Source organism: Amphiura filiformis, chromosome 3 (genome assembly GCF_039555335.1).
Source record: "Amphiura filiformis chromosome 3, Afil_fr2py, whole genome shotgun sequence".
In the NCBI taxonomy this organism is placed as follows: Eukaryota; Metazoa; Echinodermata; class Ophiuroidea; order Amphilepidida; family Amphiuridae; genus Amphiura; species Amphiura filiformis.
Genome location: NC_092630.1, coordinates 5,043,663 through 5,068,746, shown reverse-complemented (window position 1 = coordinate 5,068,746; position 25,084 = coordinate 5,043,663). Strand labels below are relative to the sequence as shown.

At 36.3% G+C, this 25,084-nt stretch overlaps 1 protein-coding gene and 1 long non-coding RNA gene across 2 annotated transcripts in view; one reads left to right on the top strand and one right to left on the bottom strand.

Annotated features, from left to right (window-relative positions):
* The window catches only part of LOC140147922 (fibropellin-2-like), a 91,961-nt gene that overhangs the window by 61,763 nt on the left and 5,114 nt on the right, over positions 1-25,084 (top strand). The window lies entirely within an intron of this gene.
* On the bottom strand, positions 10,167-23,396 carry LOC140147917 (uncharacterized). Its single transcript, XR_011858416.1, has 4 exons — positions 23,120-23,396; positions 16,641-16,740; positions 11,753-11,836; positions 10,167-10,248 (listed from the first exon to the last, which is right to left on the bottom strand). It is a non-coding gene; the product is annotated as an uncharacterized lncRNA (long non-coding RNA).

Sequence of the window (25,084 nt, the reverse complement as noted above, 5' to 3'; positions counted from 1 at the left end):
GGAGGCTTTTAGTTTAAAAAATTAATTGAGGTGTGTGATAAATAAAAACTTGTGAGGAGTGCTATTTTGTGAATCATGAGTGTTAAGCTTAAAGATTAAGGAGTGTGATAAATCACACCCATTTAAGGAGTGTTGTGGAGTGAGATCACACTCGCACTCCTTAAAACTCAAAGCCTGCTTTAGTAGATAGCATATTTGAACTACAAATCAAACTATGTGCTACTATTAATTTGTAAGCACTCTTTAGCAAAGTCATAGCTCATTGAAAATAGTAACCTTTTGCACAAGATTTGCAATTTAAGAGCCAGTCTTCCTTATTATGTACCAACTGCGATACAAAAAATAATTAAATTTTCTACAAAATTATATTGGTACATATTAACACCAACAACTCACATGTACAATATGAGCATGCACAGCACTCTCATTCAGCTTTAAAAAATCTTGAAATTTCAGCCTCTCTGAGCCTAATGGCAAACTTTGGAGGGGCATAACATCTTGCGTAAATCATCATCCCAACTCATGCTTTTGCATTTTTTTTTGAAGTACCAAATGGTTACATCACAAAAACCAAGAAAAAAGTTCTTGATGGCGATAAAAACAACAAATCCAATGTTTTGATGAAAAGCTACCTCAGGCAAACTTCAAAGCATCATAATGGGCCGCGCCATTGAGATCCCAAGTCGGAACAAGTTTGTAATTAAAGACCTTCATGGTAAGTTTCATTTTCCAGCAAAAACTTTTTGGATTTTGATGGCGCATAGATTTAATAAAGGTCAATGGTCAAAATTCCCTATTTTCGGGCATTTTTACGTGCCTTTATTTCTGCGCCCAACATCACCTGACTTTCAGAATAGCAACTCATTAAAGAAGGCATAATTCTCTGTCAATTAATATAAAAATTAGCTTGGAATCTCTTGATCTTCATATTTTAATGATTTTTTGAAAATTGACTTAGCCTCATTGTGGAGGTCAATTTGACCTCAATTCCTTTGAACAATGATGCGCAGCGTAATGTGGGCTTTTTACTGCATTACAAAAAGATACGCCAACAAGATCCCAATTTCATTTTTCATGATCTAGCTTCTTAACTGATATAATAGAGGTCAAAGTTCATACTTTGTGCCAAATTGGCATTATATTGCCTTATGTGCAGCATAATATGGTATAGATGATAAGAATTCTGTACAGACTTTGTCAAAACATCATAAACTGTATCATCTTCATAATTTTAACTTCAGACTAATGTTTTATCATCATCATCAAAACCCAAAATAAGCAAATATTGGGTGTATCGAGGTGGAAACTGCATAGATGCATTTATAAGAGAATCGCTTTCATAGTCAAACCTGTCTTCAGTAGATATCATGCATGTAATACAAAGCAACAATCTAAGTTATGATCTTCAGTAGTAAGCATGTGTGTAATACAAAATCTACCTGGTACGTGCTATCTTCAGTAGTAAGCATGTGTGTAATACAAAATCTACCTGGTACATGTGTAATATAAAACAATGTAAGTGATATCTTCAGTAGTAGATTGCATGGGTTTCAAACAAAACAATTTAGATGCTAATATTAAGTGCTAGTGACAAACCAGCAGTGGCGAGTAGCAAGCACTTTTTCAGAGGGTATGCAAATAGGGGGCAAGGGGAGCCATCTTTTAAGGGGGGCAAAGATTGACAACGAAAAAAAAAAATGAAGGAAAAAACTAATCTTCAGTAGATAGCATGTGTAAAATACAAAATAAACTACGTATATCTTCAGTAGATAGCATGCATGTAATACAAAACGACAATCTAAGTTATGATTTTAAAATCTGATCGGGGGTATGTTCATTTCAAGTGAAATGTTTACAAAAAGGCCATGTGTCGTGAACTAATAATAGCAAAAATTATACATTTTCTTTCAAAATAAAAGGCAAAAATATGGAGTAACTAGAGCGGTTACTACACCATAGCTGAACCATGGGCCATTGACAGTTAGCGGTTTCTGAGAATTGAAAAAAAAAATCAAGAAAATTGAAGGTAAAAACGGGGAAATTCAGCCAATCCAAGCAGTGCCATCCACTACCTTGGTCTCAAGGGCTTAACACCCAAGCACATAATAACCTTGTATCTACTGAAGATAGCACATGTATACAAAACAATCAAAGTGTTATCTTTAGTAGACAGCACCATTATGGCATGCAAAAGGATCCAAGTGTTACCTTTAGCAATTATTAATTGAGGTGTGTGATAAATAGCACACCTCCATCTTGTGAGGTGTGCTATTTTGTGAATCATGAGTGTTAAGTTTAAAGATTAAGGAGTGTGATAAATCACACTCCTTATGATCATTTAAGGAGTGTTGTGGAGTGTGATCACATTCAGCACTCCTTAAAACTCAAAGCCTGCTTTAGTAGATAGCATATTTGAAATACAAATCAAACTATGTGCTACTATTAATTTGTAAGCACTCTTTAGCAAAGTCATAGCTCATTGAAAATAGTAACCTTTTGCACACGATTTGTAATTTAAGAGCCAGTCTTCCTTATTATGTACCCAAAAAAAAAAAAAAAAAAATAATTAAATTTTTTCTAAAAAATTATATTGGTACATATTAACACCAACAACTCACATGTACAATATGAGCATGCACAGTGCCTTCATTCAGCTGAAAAAATCTTGAAATTTCGCCTCTGTGAGCCTAGTTTACAAATGGCAAACTTTGAGGGGCATAACATCATCATCCCAACTCATGCTTTTGCATTTTTTTTTGAAGTACCAAATGTTACATAAAAAACAAGAAAAAAGCAAATCAGCAATGTTTTGATGAAAAGCGCCTCAGGCAAACCTCAAAGCATCATAATGGGCAACGCCATCGAGATCCCAAGTCCAAACAAGTTTGTAATTACAGACCTCCATGGTAAGTTTCATTTTCCAGCAAAAAAATTTTGGATTTTGATGGCGCACAGAGTTAAAAAATAAAGGTAAAGGTCAAAATTCCCAATGTCATGAACAAAGACAAGGGGATCCACTTTTATAAGTCATGTGAATGATCCACTCCTGCCTAATACGACACCATCTTCAGTCGAGTCAGGATACATCCAAAATTAGAACATTTCCACTTTTTGCAGCTATTTTGCACAAAATTTGTTGATTTTGCCCACCCCTCTTACTGAAATTCACTTTGCCCACCCCTGAAATTCACTCCCCCAATAAAATTAATTGTGCTGTCACTGACCATGATAGGTGAAACCGCAAGAATCAATTTTGATCAGAAGACAAGGACCCAATGTCATGAACAAAGACAAGGGACCCACTTCATAAGTCATGTGCATGATCCACTCCTGCCTTATAAGACACCACCTTCAGTCAGGATACATCCAACTGGAGGAATCACCAATCATCATTTTGATGATGCCCATCGATCATGATCAGTGGCGGAACTACAGGGGGCAGGACGGCATTTCACCAAAATTAGAACATTTCCACTTTTTGCAGCTATTTTGCACAAAATTTGTTAATTTTGCCCACCCCTCTTACTGAAATTCACTTTGCCCACCCCTGAAATTCACTTTGCCTCCCCCCAATAAAATTCATTGTGCTGTCACTGACCATGATAGGTGAAACCATCAATGGCAAGTGAAAGTTTTGGTTTTGTTCAAAAGAAACCTTTCATATTGTCTACCAATAACCTTGATGAATTTATTTATATAGCTAGCACCTGTGCTATCTTCAGTAGATAATACCTGTTTAATACAAAACAATCTATATATATATGGTCATTTTCACGGTAAAGGGGGCAACTTTAGATTTTTAACATTTTGATCCGTTGTGTTCTAATAAAGCCACAGAATTCCATGATTTTTGGCCACCTAAGTCATCTAGTTAGCAGCTACCTTGGGTAGCATAATCATCTTCGGAGTTACTGCGCTCAGTTTTAGCAGGCTTAAATGTACCTAATATTGCAATTTTGAAAACTATAAAAACAGTAACATTTTTGTAAAACCCTGTGTTTTCTTCAGTTAGTTCATGGATAATTTTTCTTATCCTGAAAGTACGGTCATATGTTCAGTAAACACTGCCACATTAGATTTAATTGTGAACAGCCCTGTATTTTTGAGAACCGGCTTCGAGATTTGTCGCTTCGAGGCTTCATTTTCCGTCAACAATTGTTAACAAACTTTGTGGGTATAGCTTTGGTTCATAATTCTTGGTTATTTCTTCACTTCTTGATTCATAACAGTTGATATCTTAACTTGAAATGGGTAACAAAAATTAGTCGATTTGCAAGCTTTTAAAATTTTTATAAAATCTTGACTTCAAAGAGCCAATTTTCCGTTAACTTTTTTTTAATTCTCCTAAACAAACTGTTCAGCAAGCTTGGGCAAATATAAATAAAAGAGCTCATCCAATCTATTTATCAAAATGTAGCAAAGTAGATCCTCAAGTCACTTGTTTTTAAATCGTGGAGATATATATCACCGCTTGAAAATGGGACCCAATACAAACTTTCCGTTAACAATTGAAGCCTCCAAAAACAAATGAAGCCTCAAACAACAATAAGGTTAATTATCATCTATGCATATCTAAATTGGTGTGTTCCATATTGATATCTGCATTGTAATTGTTACATGGTATGTGCAGAATGTCAAAAATTAAAAAAAATTGATATTATGGTTAATGTTTGAAAAATATACTGATATTGCATGTGTCTAACAGGGAAGAGAATCCAACTCACTCGTGATTAGCTAGTGTTTTTCATTAAGTATGCAAGGTTGTGCATTTGCATTGTATTTTGAAATAAGATGGGGGATATGTTCATTCAAGTGAAATGTTTACTATAAGGCCATGTGTCATGAACTAATAATATCAAAAATTATACATTTTCTGGAAGGAAAAATGGTATCTATATACAGTAGTAGGGGCAAGTCTTAAGCAGTCCAAGCAGTATTCTTGTACAGTCCTCATCTCTAATGAAAATTTTGTGTATCATAACGATACATCAACTTGGTGCAACCTTATCAAAGTTTACAATTTTAGATGAGCCATTGCCCCCACTTTGCACCAATAAGGTTGATTTCATAGGTGCTATGGTTTTGATGCTACATATTTTTGATGAGAAGCTACTTTGTGACAACTTTGTGATAAAGTTAAAACTTTATTTTGTTTTTCAAATTTAAAAGAAGAAAATATGATGCAAAGTGAAAAGTGGCAGTTATGAATGTGGTTAATGACTTTGCATCAGGTATTTTGAGGGTATTGTAAAATATCTAAACATTGTGCTTTGCACTGCTCCTGATATTTTTTGATTCCAAAGCACAATGTTTTAAATAAAATTATTTTACAATACCCTCAAGATTAATGATGCACAGTCATTAACCTCTAAACAAAATGGACTATATTCAGTAGCACCTGTGTAATACAAAACAATTAAGTAGATAGAATCTGTTAAAATAATAACATATGTGATGCGATCAAGCAAAATCAGTCGGAACTCGAAATATCGATTTTGAGATATAGCCACACAAAGTAAATATTTCCTTTTGTTTCTGGTTGCTTTGGAAACTCTTTAGTTGCTCATATCTTTGGAATTGGTTGTTCAATTTCAATGCTGTTTTCTGCAAAATCCAGATTTGTAAATGTTTTTACTATCCTATAAGAAACAGAAAATTTAATATTTCCAAGTTCCAACTGATTTTGCTTGATTACATCACATATTAATAACAAATTACAATATTGCTATGATCTTCAGTTGACAGCATGTGTGGAATGAACTACTTGGCATAGCTTCAGTAGATAGCATACAGACTATCTTGATAGCATATGAAACATACTTAGCATTAGCTTCAGTAGACAGCATGCAGACTATCTAAGCATGCTAAGTGCTACTTTTAGTGGGATAATTTTGAGGAGATGAGTTTACAGGAGCTTGCAGTGATTATAGTTCTGTTCTAGACTATTTTAGTCTCAATTCCATGAGACTATTAAAACCGAACTACCAAGCAGCCCTATATGAATATTCTTAAGGAACGCTTACTTTTTTCCGGTATAAGGTAGGCTAGCAAGTGGATGTCATCAAGCGCCCATCACCTCTATGGAATTCTCCTCTTTTGAGATAAACAGCTGCACCTCTTGTGTTCGATGCATTGTGATTTTGGTATGGCGAATATGATCACCTGTGATAAAATGAAGATTTATGGAAATTAAAATTAATAAAATAACAGCTCAGTGGTTAGCCCATCTTTCTTGGAATCATCAGGCTTTCAGTTCAAGTCTATCACATAACACAATACATAATATAGGTTTTTTACTCTTGTTACTCTCGTTAAGAGTTTAAGTAATGTTGTTTGTTTAAACTTGCATTTAATTAACAAAATTAAGTTCTTGATTTGAGATTAATGACTAGATATGATTTTTATTGTAGTTCAAATGACAAATTTCAATGTAAATGCTGTTTATTTTTTTCCTATACGATACAACACCGAAGGTGGAGTGCACTGTGATGGAAAAAAATAATGTGCAAGGGTATCAGATTTTGATTGCTCAATGCCAGAAGTAGGTAAGTTTAATAGCTGCCCTGTGAACATTTTGGCAGTTTACACACAGTACATTGTACTCATACTTCACATGGCAGCTATTGCACTTACCCACTTCTGGCACTGAGCAGTCAATTTGGCATTTGAACATCAACAAACTTGTTTCAAACAAGCCCCATACTAAATAGGGACAGGTACTAGGTACATGTAGCAATCAGTAACTATTGATGTGACGGGTCACATATTCTTTATGTCAACATGATAACAATTAACATTGTTATCATGTTGACTCAATTGGTCATAACCTTCCTGGGCTGTCTGGCAGGAATTACTGTAATAAAAATTAAAATTGTTAATGACCAGTCAAGATTAATAGGAAAATATTCACGGGAAAATTTTCTGGACATGTGATACCCATGGGCGCAGACATATTAGCATTATGGAATGTGACCCCGAGCACAGCGGGTGGTCTTCCAATGTATTTGAATAGGAAGAATTTAACTTCTCCTTGGATGCAAAATAAGTTACTTGTCGGAAGTTTATAATATATTATAACAAGAGTTTCCGTGAGATAAATATTTTTTCCGTGAGGTAAATATTTTTGAAATTACGCTTTTGATGATATTGTGAAGAAATCAATAATTTTGTAATGCTCAATTTCTATCGAAACTGCGCCAAAACTAATTTTTTTCAATTCAAAATAACTAAGACTTGAATAGCGAGGTCACAGCCAGGGGTCAGAGTCAGAGATCAGGCTCAAGGTTACACTTACATTGATACGCATTGGTCACGTGTCCAATTTTCCCGTGAAAATTTACCTATTAATCTTGACTGATGACCAATTGAGTCAACATGATAACAAAGGTGTCAATTGGGTGCTACTTATGGGTGCACACCACCAAATAGATTTCCTATTCATTTATGTGTTAAAAGGTATGGAGGAATTGATCGCTTTTCATTGTTAACCCTCCCTGGTTCATTCAAAACACCATTTTACCTAATGTTTATGATATCTTCTACAATATAACCAACAAATATTGGGTAGGTAAGCAGCTCAATGGTTCTTACAATAAAAAACACTGATTTTTTTTTACCAGCCATTTACCTTGGTGGTGTGATTTGGTGGTGTGGAATCTGCAGGGTTAAAATTTTTTCTTAAAACCCCATTTTACATGATCTGCAGCCTTTCTCAACATATCTTGACCATTAAAAGTGAAATTATTCAAGTTTAAAGCCATATTATAACATTTTCAAACAAAATAGATTAGCATTTCTTTGCCATAAAATGTTAGCTTTTACCGTCAGATATATCCCCTTTTATTTTTGAGCTGAACAACTACGGCAAAGCAAAGAAAATTGGAATTTACTACCAGCGCACATGTCGCCTAATACGTACCACTCACTCGGTCATGTTGTGGTACGACCCTTTGTTGTGTATATCACCGCCCTGCACACCGTGTACATACATTGTGTTATGAACATTGTGTATGCGTCGACTAATAATTCCATCGTAATAATAAAGCGCCGTTCTGGCGCTTTTATTAAAATCTCGGATTTTGACAAAACTACAGCACTACAGAGTCTTGATTTTTGCAGGGTATATTGGTTTAATAAAGTACAATTTAATCGTGTAAAAAAAGAAATTTTAAAAATTCAGTGAGGGAGTCTTCATCAGCAAATGTTATAATATGGCTTTAAGTATTGATGCCGACTCAAATTAATGCAGCATGTGTATTGCTAACCATGTGCTATCTACTGAAGATAGTAACATTAAGATATGATAATCAGGCAGGGCCTAATTTGTTGCTTCTCAGCCTTTCAGATGTTTTTAATTGAGTCACAGAACACATGTTAAAGTTGAAACAAAGATTAATATAGCCATACCTATTGTCAAGTAGGCAAAGTGATAGTTCAGTGAGTTGGACTTACCCATGAAACACAGCATCCCTTTTAAAGGCTTTTCTTGTTTGGCGGCGTGTTTTCTTTGTAAATAGTCAAAGGGATTTTTTCTGTAACTTCATCATGATGCCAGATGGTCACATACATGGTCATATCTGAACAAAAACAAAATTGAAATCAGACAGATTACTGCAGCTGCATTAATTAAACCAAACTCGGTCATGTCTCCGAGTCAGTAACTAGCACCTGGCCAGGCTACTTGACAAAACCCCAATTTTTCAGGTTAGGCTTATAGGCCTTAATTAATATCTTGTGCAAGAAGAATGATCTAGACTAGCTGATAAATAATTACATGTACTTGAGCATGGTAAGAATACTTTTTCAGGTAAGCTTAAAGTTTAATCAGTACGATTTCCTTCAAATTTTAAATTTGAAGGAAATCTTTAACTTTCAAAATTCAATCTGAAGCCATTTTTGAGCATATTTCCAAATCCTCATATCTAGCCCCCCACCCCCATGTAATGCAAATTAGCAAAAAACTTACACCAAAACAGACAAATCTGGTTATATACTATTCCACAATTTGTATTTTATCTTGCTCAGTGATCTACATGTACATGTAAATATAGTGCATCCCCACACAGTGTTTCTAGAGTGTCTGTCATACATGTCACATACTATTAGTTATCCCCTGTTTGTTCATGCAATACGAATGCGGCCTCGTGTGATACGACCTCAAAACCAGTGATATTTTTCGTATTGCATTTGAACAGACAGGGGGTAACAAATTTATCATTCAGTATACATTTAACACAAATAAACACAAATAAATACATTAAATAAATACATTAAATAAATACATTAAATAAATAAATAAATAAATAAATAAATAAATAAATAAATAAATAAATAAATAAATAAATAAATAAATAAATAAATAAATAAATAAATAAAAAAAATAATTAAATAATACCACAATCATAAAGTGATCAAGTTATAGGCCTACTCCAAACTCTTCAATGCATGCTTTACAGTTTTCTGTCATTTCTTTGCCATAAAATGTTAGCTTTTACCGTCAGATATATCCCCTTTTATTTTTGAGCTGAACAACTACGGCAAAGCAAAGAAAATTGGAATTTACTACCAGCGCACATGTCGCCTATACGTACCACTCCTTCGGTCGTGTTGTGGTACGACCCTTTGTTGTGTATATCACCGTACCGCACGCCGTGTACGTACTGTGTGTTATGAACATTGTGTATGCGTTCGACTAATAATTCCATCGTAATAATAAAGCGCCCGGTTCTGGCGTTTTATTAAAATCTCGGATTTTGACAAAACTACAGCACTACAGAGTCTTGATTTTTGCAGGGTATATTGGTTTAATAAAGTACAATTTAATCGTGTAAAAAAGAAATTTTAAAAATTCAGTGAGGGAGTCTTCCTCAGCGAATGTTATAATATGGCTTTAAGTATTGATGCCGACTCAAATTAATGCAGCATGTGTATTGCTAACCATGTGCTATCTACTGAAGATAGTAACATTAAGATATGATAATCAGGCAGGGCCTAATTTGTTGCTTCTCAGCCTTTCAGATGTTTTTAATTGAGTCACAGAACACATGTTAAAGTTGAAACAAAGATTAATATAGCCATACCTATTGTCAAGTAGGCAAAGTGATAGTTCAGTGAGTTGGACTTACCCATGAAACACAGCATCCCTTTTAAAGGCTTTTTCTTGTTTGGCGGCGGTTTTCTTGTAAATAGTCAAAGGGATTTTTTCTGTAACTTCATCATGATGCCAGATGGTCACATACATGGTCATATCTGAACAAAAACAAAATTGAAATCAGACAGATTACTGCAGCTGCATTAATTAAACCAAACTCGGTCATGTCTCCGAGTCAGTAACTAGCACCTGGCCAGGCTACTTGACAAAACCCAAATTTTTCAGGTTAGGCTTATAGGCCTTAATTAATATCTTGTGCAAGAAGAATGATCTAGACTAGCTGATAAATAATTACATGTACTTGAGCATGGTAAGAATACTTTTTCAGGTAAGCTTAAAGTTTAATGTGCGATTTCCTTCAAATTTTAAATTTGAAGGAAATCTTTAACTTTCAAAATTCAATCTGAAGCCATTTTTGAGCATATTTCCAAATCCTCATATCTAGCCCCCCACCCCCATGTAATGCAAATTAGCAAAAAACTTACACCAAAACAGACAAATCTGGTTATATACTATTCCACAATTTGTATTTTATCTTGCTCAGTGATCTACATGTACATGTAAATATAGTGCATCCCCACACAGTGTTTCTAGAGTGTCTGTCATACATGTCACATACTATTAGTTATCCCTGTTTGTTCATGCAATACTTAATGCGGCCTCGTGTGATACGACCTCAAAACCAGTGATATTTTTCAGATTGCATTTGAACAGACAGGGGTAACAAATTTATCATTCAGTATACATTTAACACAAATAAACACAAATAAATACATTAAATAAATACATTAAATAAATACATTAAATAAATAAATAAATAAATAAATAAATAAATAAATAAATAAATAAATAAATAAATAAATAAATAAATAAATAAATAAATAAATAAATAAATAAATAAAAAAAAAAATAAATAAATAAAAAAAATAATAATTAAATAATACCACAATCATAAAGTGATCAAGTTATAGGCCTACTCCAAACTCTTCAATGCATGCTTTACAGTTTTCTGTCATGCAACTACCGCCAGGCCATGTAATACAGTGCGCTTAGTGCCAACGCAGGACGCACACTTAGCACACGACGTGAGGTAGCACGTAATTGCCGCCTCTACCGCATACGCCGATCAGCACAATACAACGCGAGTATGCAGGCCCGTTAATTACCGGTACTGATTAAGAGCTGAATAATACGGCTATATATTGTACGGTAATTTATGAACGCTGAACAATACGAAATTATATTATTTGGCTATAAAACCAATGAAATGTTGTTATTCATGTCTACTGAATGATAAAGGGTCATACATGATCTGTAGCCTTTCTCAACATATCTCGACCATTAAAATTGAAATTATTCAAGTTTAAGTATTGATGCCGATTTGCCGACTAGAATTAATGCAGCATGTGTATTGCTAACCATGTGCTATCTACTGAAGATAGCAACATTAAGATAATTATGATAATCAGGCAGGGCCTAATTTTTTGTTTCTCAACCTTTCAGATATTTTTAATTGAGTCACAGAACAAGTTGAAACAAACATTAATATAACCATACCTATTGTTAAGTAGGCAAAGCAATAGTTCAGTGAGTTGGACTTACCCATGAAACACATCATCCCCTTTAATGGCTTTTCTTGTTTGCGGTAGGTTTCTTGATGGCAGATGGTCACATACATGGTCATATCTGAACAAAAATAAAATTGAAAGCAGACAGATTACTGCAACTGCATTAAACCAAACTCAGTCATGTCTCCGAGTCAGTAACTAGCACCTAGCCTACTCCACAAAACCCCAATTTTTCAGTTTAGGCTTATAGGCCTTAATTAATATCTTGTACAAGAGGAATGGTCTTGACTAGCTGATTAATAATTACATGTACTTTAGCATGGTAAGAAGACTTTTCAGGTAAGCTTAAAGCCTTAATGTACGATTTCCTTCAAATTTTAAATTTGTTATTATGCACTTAAAATGCTAAAATAATGCTAATAATAATTATCGGGAAAGGTTTCTGTCCATTTGAGCTGAAATAACAAGGTAAAGTGAAATAAACCCTGCTGGTTATTATGGCCGCTTAACATGCAGTTATATAGGAGGACATAATGTCATAATTCTTGAATTATGACATTATGTCGAACTTTGCTCTGATGACCTACAATTACAAACACAACAAATTTGGCTGATTCCATTTAGGTGCAAGTTGGGACATGTGTAAACATGACAAATATGCCAAAAAATCAGGTGTTCCACTATTCCACAATCATGACAATTTGTATTTTATCTTGCTCAGTGATCTAAATATAGCACATTGCCAGACAGTGTTTTTAGAGTGTCTGTCATACATGTCAAATACAGGGTACACACGGCCAAATAGAGTTCCTATTCATGTATGTATTAAAAGATATGGAGGAACTGATCGCTTTCTCATTGTTAAACCTCCTGCTTCATTCAAAACACCATGTTACCTAATGTTTATGATATGTTCTTCCATATAACCAACAAATATTGGGTAGGTAAGCAGCAGCTGCAAGCTTGATTTTTCACAGTGACATGTTGAAAACTATGTACATCCTGTCAATCTTACAGCACACTGATTATATGTAGTGACGCATCTGGTGAAGATCTCGAGAACAAAAAACGTGCCTCAAATTTCATAATTGTAACAAATGTAATCTTTTTATGCTTAGATATTGAGAAAACCATCCACAAAGTACAGCTATCACAAAGATAGGCACGTGAGCCTTAATTCTTTTGAAATCAATCCTGGTGTGGTTCTTACAATAAAAACACTGATTTTTTTACCAGCCATTTACCTTCATGGTGTGATTTGGTGGTGTGGAATCTTATATTCCAGACAAGGGTATGGATGTGCTGGATGTACCTTGCCTTTCCTGCCAAACTTGTCCAGGATCTGAGCAAGACTTAATCTGAGCCATTCCTCACCTTTTTTCAAGGTAGTGAAATGATGCCACTTGCACCCACATCTCATATGCACAGTTTGTCCCTTACATACCCAGTGTCTTGAATATCTATATAGCCCACCAACCATGTGCTTAAGAGGCTAGGAAATATTTCCAATATCTCATACCCTAGTTTGTATGCCTTTATCTAATCTTGCCCAACATGACAACTTACTATTAGCACTTAACCTAGCCAAGAGTCTATCCAGCGAGGAATTGTTTAGCCTTTTTAGAAACATGTTTGTAATTGGCTTATAGCCATCACATGCTGACAATACACATAACTGATTTGGTTAATCAAAACTAGCAGGTCGAGGTCAGGCCTCATCACAAAAGGACTCATCATTCTGTATAGAAAACTGTGTAGCATGTTATTTACTTCAGATAAAGTTCAATATAACTACATTGCACAAAACTAAGTCTATTATCTATAGTTAATTGAATGTTTATTAACGCTTGTAATAACCCATGTGTATAAACCTGTATAATATTGACAAAGACAAATATCCCTGACACCCTGACCCTAACAAAAGCTAGCAATGAGTTAATAAAATTCCTTTTAAAGGAATTTTTATTGGGTCCCAATGTGAGCTTGGTTGTGATGTGGTGAATTTCATGGTCTTTATATTTGGTATTATTATCTCTTGCAAACCTGGTGACACCTCATTACAGAAATCAGACCTGTTGATAGGTTGTAAGAGGGATAGCCTTTTCCAGGCAACGGATTGGGCCATATATAAAGAAAGTTTTGCGACTTTGCAACGCAATAAAAACCTTATGCAAAATGAGATCCTGTAGGTGGCTCCCGCACAGTGTCATCGACCCTATATCTTCATGGCAGAAATCGCCATGGTAGGTTGAATCCATAGCCACGATTGGCCATTTGGTTCAGACCTTTGAAGCTCTTTGAGACGAATAATTAATCGAGGGACATGACTTAGGCTACTCACAATAGCCGGGTAATCGATCTTGGTTGTGCGTGAATAAGCTTGTATACCCCATTGAGGTCGATGGTCATCGACTTTTATACTGCCTAGTAGTGAGTGCAGCTGTACTACACGCTGTAGTCCATACAGGACCAACGCAATATAAAATTAGAGTTTTGGTCCGATTTTGAGTTCAAAGCGCACGGCCAATTTTCAAAGCGCATTCTAGCGACCATCATATCTGTTCAACACATATTTTCAAGTGTATGAGACCACATCTGGTTTCTTGAGAAAAATTCATTTACGGGAGATATTCATCATTTTCTAACCCGGTATCCAAAGATTTTCGTCTGATATCAAAATCGTGCATAGCAATTCATGTGTATCGATCACGCGTGTATTCATTTTAATGTCTCTGCTGCACCAAATAATTATTAGCCAGGCGGTGTCGGTGTGTCCCGAGGTGGCTTAAAAAACTAAATGCAAAATGAGCTTTTTAAAAAATATTGTTTTCCAGAGTCAAGACGCAGGTATCATTATTAAGCCTCATATCACTTATTTATTGTCGAATAAGTGCAGAGTAGGTTAGATGTGAATATTAAATGTTAGATCAAAGTACATGTACTATACACTTGATCCGTGAACTTGTCTTTTTTAAAGACAAATTCTTGTATGCTACCTTGTCTTTTACCTTTTCTCGCCTAGCCTCGCCAAATATGAGCACTTTCTTGTCTTTGTGGGTTTCTACTAGTGTGTTTGGTCTGTACTGGGTCTGTAAGCTGTAGCCAGTACAGTATTTACTCGTGGTGATGTTGCATTTTCAAAGAGGGGGCATTTATTAGGTCTTTTTCACAACAGTAAAAATAGGTAGGCTTAAAAATCACACCAAAATGACTAACTATATTTGGACTTCTGGTTCAAATGTTTCGGTTGAAACAAATGATGGGGCATTGATGGGGGGGGGGGGCAAAAAATAGTGTAAATACGGTCTATAATATGTTCAATATCTAGTTGGAGCAAACATCACTTTTGTGCAGGTGGTGCCCGTGGAATGGAGGGGCTCAATAATGTTAAAATTGTAGTGGACTTATTATACTGCAATAAGGCCAAAAAAAATAGGTTGTTTGTTTGTCCTCCACTGCCCGCTCCTCAGATCAAGGCCTGACCAATTTTTTTTATAAATTTTTTTTAATAAAAATAAGTAAAATTCAACTTCAGATTTGGAGTATCTCTGGACCTAGCTAGAGCTAAATACTAAGATCTTTCATGGTTGAAAGTAAAAAAGCCCCCAAAAACATGTTGTGTCTTCAATATGCAAAGTTATAGCTTGTGTTCATGTCATAGTCTATTATTTTTAGTGACTTCAAAATACATTGGATATGAAATCATTAAAAGACTATGTCATGAACACAAATTATAACTGCATATTAAATACACAAAATGGTTTTTTTTTAAAGTCACCATTATTAATGTGGCATTTATTTTAAGCTCTAGCTAGGTGCAGGAATACGCCAAATCCGAAAAAAAAAAATTTTAAAAAAATTTAAAAAAATCCGCCCGCCCGCACGTCCTCTTTCAAAGCTGTGGAGGACAAACAAACAGTTATTTTTTTTGGGCCTAACAATTGATTTATGTTAATATACGCTAAATACCGGATAATCTGGCTCACTATAAACACACACATAGAGTAGTGAAGTAAAAATAGTCCTATAGTAAAATAATAAGCTAAGCACAATTTTGATTTCATCATCATCATCAGCCGTATTCAGCCCACTGCAGGCCCGGTCCCCGCACTCCGTGCATCCGCGGGTATTCATGCTCATCGAAAATTTCGTGAAATAAGGGATGTTTTCAGATGAAGAAACGCGATTTGAGAAACACACAAAAAAGGTGTGCTTTTTCAAACCACTTGTTCGCGAAATTGAAAAAAGGGTATTTTCGCCGAGAAGCCTATACGCGTTTTTTGCCAGAAAAGGGCATATTAGAAATATCGTTCGTTGTTAGTGAAAATAGGGGTATTTTCGAAGGGCAAATAATTCGCGAAATCGCTAAAAAAAAGGGGTGTTTTTCCTTCTAAAAACTTCGCGAAATGAGATGCAAAAGGGGGTGTTTTTAAAGTTCACCGACAAGCATGAATACCATGGATGCACGGAGGCGGGGACCGAGACTGCAGGGCTAAAGCCTCCCAAGTTGGCACCAAAGTTTCCTGTCATTTGACTTTCTGTCTGCCTTGGTATCATTGCCCAAATCAATATAAAATTCAAATAACATGGTGAATTTTTAACATGGTGAAGTACATGATTTAGGCCTATAATTATGTCAACAAAAATTATAGTTGATTGTACGAACAACATAACTCCTTTTTCTTTCATGGCAAGTTTCTTTGAGACGCTTGAATCAGAAATTGATAATATAAATCTTAATGACCAATAGTCTTAATGACCAATCGTCCCCTATTTGGGACAATGGTCGAGGTCCAATGACCTTTAACCTTTTCCCATCGCTCCAACATGATATGGAATCTACATAAGTATCAGGGAGCACAGAGATTGCCCGGGGAGAGATTGCCCCAACTGCAATACTGGCTTGCTTTTCAATTTCTTACCTCTGGAAACCTCGAAGTCTGTAACTTGTTACTTGTGATATACTGCCATTTCGGAAAAAAGCTCTCTATATACTTTCCTTCTACATTAAGGTTCTTCTAGCTGTAAAATAAAAAAATACAAATTAACAAAGAATAATGAAGAATTAAATTTTACACTCCTGTGTAATAAAATAAAAGATCTATTCCTATTACTTGGCAATTAAAGCAATGTTCAACAGTTTTAGTCACAGGTTTTAAGAGCCTATGCATATGATCCTAGTCCCAATTCTGCTACGAAAAAGGAAATATGTTACTCCTGCTGACCCCTATAAGGCCTATATACATGTACTGGAAGTTGACAAGGACTTACAAGCATGTCCACTAATTCAACGTGTTCCCGGCGTAAAGTTACGCTAACAATGATAAAAATTCCACAAATATTTTCGCTACTCCTACAGCGTGTCCACACCTAGCCTACTCCTAGCACTACGCCGATCCACCAAGCATTCACTTCTGGTCGGTGTAAACATCGACTACCACTTCCAGTGTTTCTGTGACCTTTTTCAACCACGCAATATGTAATGTCTTAGTTCCGACCAACAAAAGGTGAAACTTACACCGGGTGTCAGGAGTAGCAGTGCCCTTACCAAACACAACTGCCTAATAGACAGTTAATAGGCAGTTCATAGGCAGTTGAAGACAAATGACTGCCTAATCAAACTATCAACAAGAAGTTGCTGGAAAATTAGGCAGTTGAAGGCCTGTGACTTAGGCAGTCAAAGAGCTTGACAGATATGAAGGTCAATAATAGGCAGTCACTATATGAAGCTCTAATACTTTGATTTTTTTTATCTAATCAAAATGAAGCTCTAATCATGAAAATGAAGCTCTAAATGAAGCTCTAATAGGCAGTCAGACCTAATAGACAGTCAGAAGCTAATTTGCATAAGTCATGACCCGGTCACATGATCACCAACTGCCATTTCAAATTTGCTGTTGGATTCAACAAGCTGTGCTTTAGATGGTGGTGTTTTAATGGTCTCTTCACACAAATCATTCATTCTTTATGGGGAATTTTATACTACAGATGACTATACACCTGTTGATGCACAGGTAAATTAAAGGTTTGCAGGGTTGTATTGCAAGCAGTATAAATGTTGTAAGCTTATCAACTGCATGTACATGCAGATAATGTGTGCACAGGCTGCTGAATTTTGCAGTATGCACTTGCATGTATCCAAAATTAGTTTTCTGTGATAACCTTGCTTTCTAGCAACTGCAAATTGGATTCATATCATTGGCAATAACTGATACATCTAAAAGGTTGGGGATCGGAGGTATATAGTGGTACAATGCCGCAAAGTATATAGCATGTGGTGTACTGATGGGCCCGGGTTGGCACCTAGGAATCGGGCTAGGATTTTGGAATCGGCCTTGGATTTTAGATTTGCATTTTACTTTATGTTGTCATGTCATTATATGGTGTTCAATTTATGCTTGGGACTCAAAATCATTTAGTGTTTAAAATCAGGAACAGCTAGGGCTGTCAACTCTCACACCTATACTCATAGCGCAGTCTAAACGAGGAGACAGAAAAGCATATAGTGTGTGAAGTGTTTTAAACTGTGCACACTTTACATACAAAACGAGGAGTTTTCACAGGAATGTGAGGAGAACTTAGCACAAATACAATTATGGATCTCCTCGAATTGAAGGAAATGCCGGAAAAGACGTCCTAACCCCCCTAGGGTTCTCCACTTTCAGAAGATCCTTGAATTACTGCTTTTTGGGTCTAACCTCCTCGAATTCCTGTGTTTGTAACCACTCAACTCCTGGTTTCGCCCGCGGCGCACACGCGCGTTGGCCCCGAGTCTCACGCATTGGGTCACTTTCTCACGGTCTCACGCCAGGGTAGTATTATCTCACTCCTAGGTAGTAAATCTCACGCAAAACGCTGGAAAATGAGTAAAATCTCATTTCTCTTTACAGTTTGTGTTAACAAGTAAATTTCCATGTACTGTATTGGGCTCAGGGACTGATCGAGATCTGCTGGCCTACCGCAAAAAATACAGACTGAGCTAAAGGCATGCCACGGATGCTCATATGCTTTGTTGGATGCCAGTTGATCAAGTTAAGGGCAGTGGCTCCAGAACCGGGGAGGTCTGAAATAATGAATACATGATTGTATGATGCTTGTATTACTTTGAGTAACACAGATTGAAGTGTACACTGTCAAAATATGGTGAAAAGATGTCATGTTGACCAAGAAAAGACTGCAAATTGCTTTAATTGTTGGCTGCCTGCTGAGATTTGAGGCTTCATTGAAAGAAATTATGGCATGATTGATTGTCAGCTGAGGGCATGCTACAATCAAACATTCCCCAATAATTAATAACTAAAATGGAAAGTAAGTACTTTGATTCATGAAAACAAGTTTCCACAGCAAATCGGGAGACGTCCAGCGATCTTCCTTAAAATTTAAGCTTCCGTTTTATTTGAGGCAGTTGACGACTGCAAGGACTGTCTTTTTGGAATTGCAGGAGAACGTTTTAGGTCTGATGGAGCCTTCAAGGAGAGCTGTTTTATAGTGCATTTACAATAGAATGTAAGGAGAAAATGGTAAACTAAGGAGAGCTAAAATAACTCTCCTATATCGGATTTAAGGAGAGCAGCTAGAGTGATTGCTCTCACTCTCCTCAAAAGGCATGTCCCTGCAACTGCTTGGATTAGAGCTTCATCTGAGGCAGTCAACTGCCTAATTTAGAGCTTCATTTGACTGCCTAAATTAGAGCTTCATTAGAGACTGTCGACTGCCTAAATTAGAGCTTCATTTTAGGCAGTCAACTGCCTAAATTAGTGCTTCTTTTGAGGCCGACGACTGCCTAAATTAGAGCTTCATTTGAGGTGAACTGCCTAAATTAGAGCTGAAGGTGAAGGTCTAAGAACTGCCTATAGTGCTTCATTTTGCCCATTTTACAGGTCTAGGTACTGCCTATGTGCTTTCAGGTCTATATAGAGCTTCATATATCAACAGCTTCAAGTGACTGCCTGTATTAACTGCTTAACAGACTGCCTAATAACTGCCTAATGAAGGCTTTCATTTCGGTAAGGGTGTTTACATTGCAACTTACACCTGGCGGAGGGTACACCCAGCTTGCTACTCCTGACTTTTGTCAGGAGTAAATCGTCGATGTACGCGCCTGGCGGAACTTACGCTGACCATCGGTCACACTGCCGCTACTCCTGGCAACGCCTACCGCTACTCCCGCCAAGTTCCGCCGGGCGACGCCGGACAATGTAAACACAAGTAATAATCATCCTTTTCAGCCTATTTACAAGTTGACCTCAAATGACCTTTGACCTTGAATACCACCATTACATGCAAGCTCTCATATTGAGATTTGGCTCAAGTTTGGTTGCTTTTGGATGTAAACTATTCATTAGATACATGTACCAGATTTTTTTTTTTCAGCCTACAAGTTGAATTGTCAGAGCTAAACCAGATGAATTTTCGTGTCTTTCTTGTTCTTTACTCACATAACTGGGTATTAATCAAATCAAAAGGGCAGTGGTTCAGCTCTTCTTCTTCTGTAGTGCAAAATGGGGCAATTTCTTTCTAGCCATGTTATAGAAAACTGGTGAAACTTTGATGACAACATGGTGTTGTTTTTTTTTCTGAAAATTGTCCTTGCTATCCACAGCCCGTAGCCAAATGTCTAAGGGCGCGCACCACCAACTTGCTATTATGTAAATTGTGTAAAAATCGGAATTTTGACAAATAAAATAGGGGGGGCTAACTCATCATATTTTACAATATTGCTATAACAAGTTTAGCCTACTTTTATACAAGTGACTAACTTTGGAATTTAGAGTGCTCAAACCCATACATAAATATATATATTTTTTTATGAATATCTAACTTTTTAGTGCATTTTTAATTAATTTATTTTTTTAATCTTCCAAAATTTGAGAGCTTTAAATAATTAGCAAAAAAATATTTGTCTTTTTTAATTGTCACTGTGCGTGTCAACTTACATTAAAGGAGGATTTTGTGATCCTAGCATCCTCTTTTTATGACATTTTTCAATAGATATCTACTGAAAAAGCTTATTCCCAAAATTTCAGTTGATTCCAATTTTATGCTTATGAGTTTATATGCATGGTTTAGTGTATTACACTGCACTGCTCCATAGGCCACTGTTGTAATTTCGTTCTGGTACATACCAGTTCAAGGAAATTCAAATTTGGTGATATTTTGGCTAAACAAATTAATCTGCAAGAAATTTTTGGTACATAAGGGCTGTGCAATCCCGGTGTACAATAATTATGAGGTCCGGGGGTAAAATTTCAAATGGCTCGCCAAAAATCGCTTGTTCCCTCTCTCGCCTGCCAAAACTTGCTTGCCCCCCCTCTCAGCCTGCCAAAAATCTTTGCCCCCCCCCTTTAAATGGTCTATGTACATGTTATGCGGCGTGGCAGTATGAAAATTTGCATATTTAAGCGCTTCAGACAGTTTCCCTACGCCTTTTTAGAGCGCTTTTATTTAAAAGGCGCCCCAAGAACGCTGCGTGCCAAAATCTCTTGCCCCCTCTCAGCTTTGCCAAAATTGCTTCCCCCCCTTCGACTCACCAAAAATTTCTTGCCTCCCCAATTTTACCCTCCCCAGGGCTCATAATTATTGCACAGCCCCAAACATGTAGCCAAAGGTACAGTGAGTGGTATAAAATCACAACTTTTTTGAGAATAGTGGGTGGATGAGGCTGTGGATCACAAAATGCCCTTTTAATGCACGTTCTCTGCACGCCATAAATGTATCAAGTAGGCTGTAGGCACAGCACCTGTCACGAATTGTGCTTAATTGCGTGTTGTGTAAATGCGCATACTTTGGTGAATTTTACACTTCGCACACATAATGTTAATCGCACAGAGCGTACATGCACACATCAAGGGTGGTTTCTCAGCGCCAGCTTACAGCGCACTGTAACGACATCACTATCGGACGAACGTGACATGAACAGTGTTGAACATGATGCACATTAGACTAGTACCGTACTCAAAACCCCACTCTAGGCCAGGCCTACATACAGTATGCATACGCACAAGGCAAGCTTGAGTCAGCAAACTTTGTTTATGCATGATTGATATAATATATTTCCAATTATCTCCCTAAGGTGAAAAGTAGTCCCTATAATATTTTTGCAGTGAACCTTTGACGAGCACATATTTTAACCGTAGGCCTACATGGCGATGGCGTAATTACTGCATTGAAATGCACTTGCCCTGTTTGCTGCTGAGGCAATCTGCTGTTGCAGAGTGGAAATTTATGAATGAACTGTGCACCGTACACGTTGTTGGCTCTGACTCTGCAACATCATGGTTGGTAGTACGTGCTCGTCAAATGTTTACTGCAAAATAGGCCTATTATATACTAGGTCTAGAGAACATGACATTTGTGATGCTCGGGCCTATTAGCCTTCATGTGCTTTACAGATTATTCCAATTGAATGAACACAGCCTGACATAGGCATAGCGTGACAAATTTGTGCGTACACTGCGTGATATACGCCACCATGTACGACTGTTCATGCCTAACGCGACCCATCCATGCCAATGCACTCATGATTGGTTGGTATTGTATGGTAATTTTGGTATCCATTGTGCGCCGACCGCTCGTGTTGTAGTTTGAAATACGCGATATAGGATCGCAGTTGGATTGTGTACAGCTGTTGAAAGCTGCATTCATTCAATAGAGGCTGTCAGCGTGACGTCATACTCATCTATGCCGCCATATTGTGGGTACATGCTGCGATGGTCCTTCGGTCTCCATGCGTGATGATGCATGATAACAGTTTCATGGCAAGCTGCGCCCTGCGAGTAGTGTCCGACGCATGAACACGCGTATCATTTGTACCCACAAGATGGCGAAAGGCTGACGGCCTTAATTCCCAATGACCAATAACATGAACAAGTGGAATAATTTGAGATATGCTTTTAAATCTCAACTCCCTCAAACAAATAGCTTAGCCTTAAATAATTGCCAACTGCATCGAGGCAACGGCACTAGTTTTCTGCCGCTTGCCACTGCGGCAAGCGGCAGGGCGTTTCAACCATTGACAAGCCTTGATTGTGTCCGTTTGTTTGCAATGCGCGTGCGCCACGCCTCTCAGCGGCAAGCGGCAGGGTAGTATGAAACCAGCTTTAGCGTGGTTAAGTTGTGTGCACATAATTTTATGCGGCACATTGATGCCCGCATAAAAGTATGTACACGCAAAATAACGCTCTGGCGCGAACACGCTAAACTTCAAAGCTAGTGCCAGTGTCTCGAGGTAGATAGACTATGACGCATGCATGCCGGTGAAACTAAAACCATGAATGATGAAAACAATTATAAGTAAAGCCATACTGTGGTTTAACCCATACTGTACACACTGGTGCAGTTCATGTGCAGTGTGTGTTGCTGTTATTTGTTTTAAGCTAAAATATACAAGGTGTATACTTACTTTGCTTAAATCAAATCTATACATGGTTACAGATTTGAAGTCGCCATGTCCGTACATACACATGTACATGCATGATGTATCCTGGAGATATTTATGCCACTGAGCAGCGACTTCTGAGGTGTGTAGAGATCAGTGCTTCTGATTCAGAACGTGACGTCGAACGGATCTATCCAAATAACATGGCGGGTGCGGGTTGACTATTGTATACGTTCTTAATTGATTGAGGATTTCGCTGTTTAATTTGAAATGAATTCTAGATGCTTTTACAGCCATTGCATATGTTTAAAATTCTACAAAACATGTTTACAAAAAATAAATTTTATAAATGATTGAAAAAAAAAATGTTTATGCAAAAACATAAAAATTAGGCCCCATGAAAATATTACGGCAGTACGGGGAATTTCGAAATCATCAATTTGGCGACACAAAATATCGGGAGTTATTGATAACAACATCATCCCAAAGACAGACAAATAAAACCTTTTTATAATCAAATTTGATTTTTTTTGTGACATTTTTACACACAATTAGTATTTACAGTCGCTCAAGTTAATATATTGTATCGTAGTTTCTCAATAATAAAGGCCACTTTTAATGATATCATCGAATTTCATATGAATGCCCTAAGTCGCCGTCTATACTTTGAACGTAAATAGTATTTAATACGCATTTTCTAATAAAACATTCTTTCTTCCTTATTTCTTGGAAAAAACCTTACAAATACAAGATAAAATCTTCGAACATAATGACATTAGTTGGCAGAAGTAACATGAATGAAAAATAATAGAGATTACGTGAGATACACGGAAGTGAAAATTAGGGCATATGCCTTAACTGCTAGTCAACTTACAAATCGCGAGTTAAGGCATTTTTGAATGCCCTAACTCGCTATTTATAATAATAATAATAATAATAATAATAATAATAATAATAATAATAACAATAATAATAATAATAATAATAATAATAATAACAATAACAATAATAATAATAATAATAATAATAATGATAATGATAATGATAATGATAATAATAATAATAATAAAAGGGGATTTTAAAGCGCCTAATACAAAAATCATAATGATAATGATAATAATGATAATGATAATAATAATAATAATAATAATAATAATAATCATAATAATTGAATTATTCAAATATATGCTTAATTTGCTTAATAAATCGTTGTAATATCATGAATATAGTCGAATATCATTACAGAAATAGGGCCTATATAGGCTTAAAAGCAAACAAAACCATATGAAATGAAAAGAAATTTCGCCGTAACGTACAAACATTCAAAATAGTAACACATGTATAATAGTATACATGGCATAATTTTAAAAAATTAATAGACTTTATGTAGTCTCATGTCACCAGATTTCAATGTGAATGATATTCTTGAATAAAGTAGCCTGAAGAAAAAAGGATATATAGGTCTTTCCGAGCTTCAATAAGCTTTTCAAAGTGCCGTTATTTAACCACCCCCACCCCACCCCAGGACCTATCATTGCAACGCTGTTTGAAGCTTTATTAATCGCCCCTCTCCACAAGGGTGTCGACGACAGAGTTGTACATTTTCATGACCATATGTGGCATCAGCATGAATAATACATTAAAATGAGTACAAACAAGCCTAGTATTGGTTGGGTGGTTTTGAGATAGCTCTTGATATTTTGAAAAAATATATCTCAAAACTTGAAATTTGTATATTGAAGCCTGCGTCTATAGCCAGCACGCAGAGTTCTTGAATTAAGCTCATGAATTAAGGGAAGGGGTATGAACGTTTGGACAGTATTTATTGTGGGACATTAGAGCACATCAGACATATCGAATTGCATTCTGAATACGAAGAATGGCCTTCTGATATCAAATAATTTTTAATCAAATAAATGTAATACACATTTTATGGCAAATCATTAAAAATTGATATTTTTGATATTTAACAGTACTCGAAGTAAACTT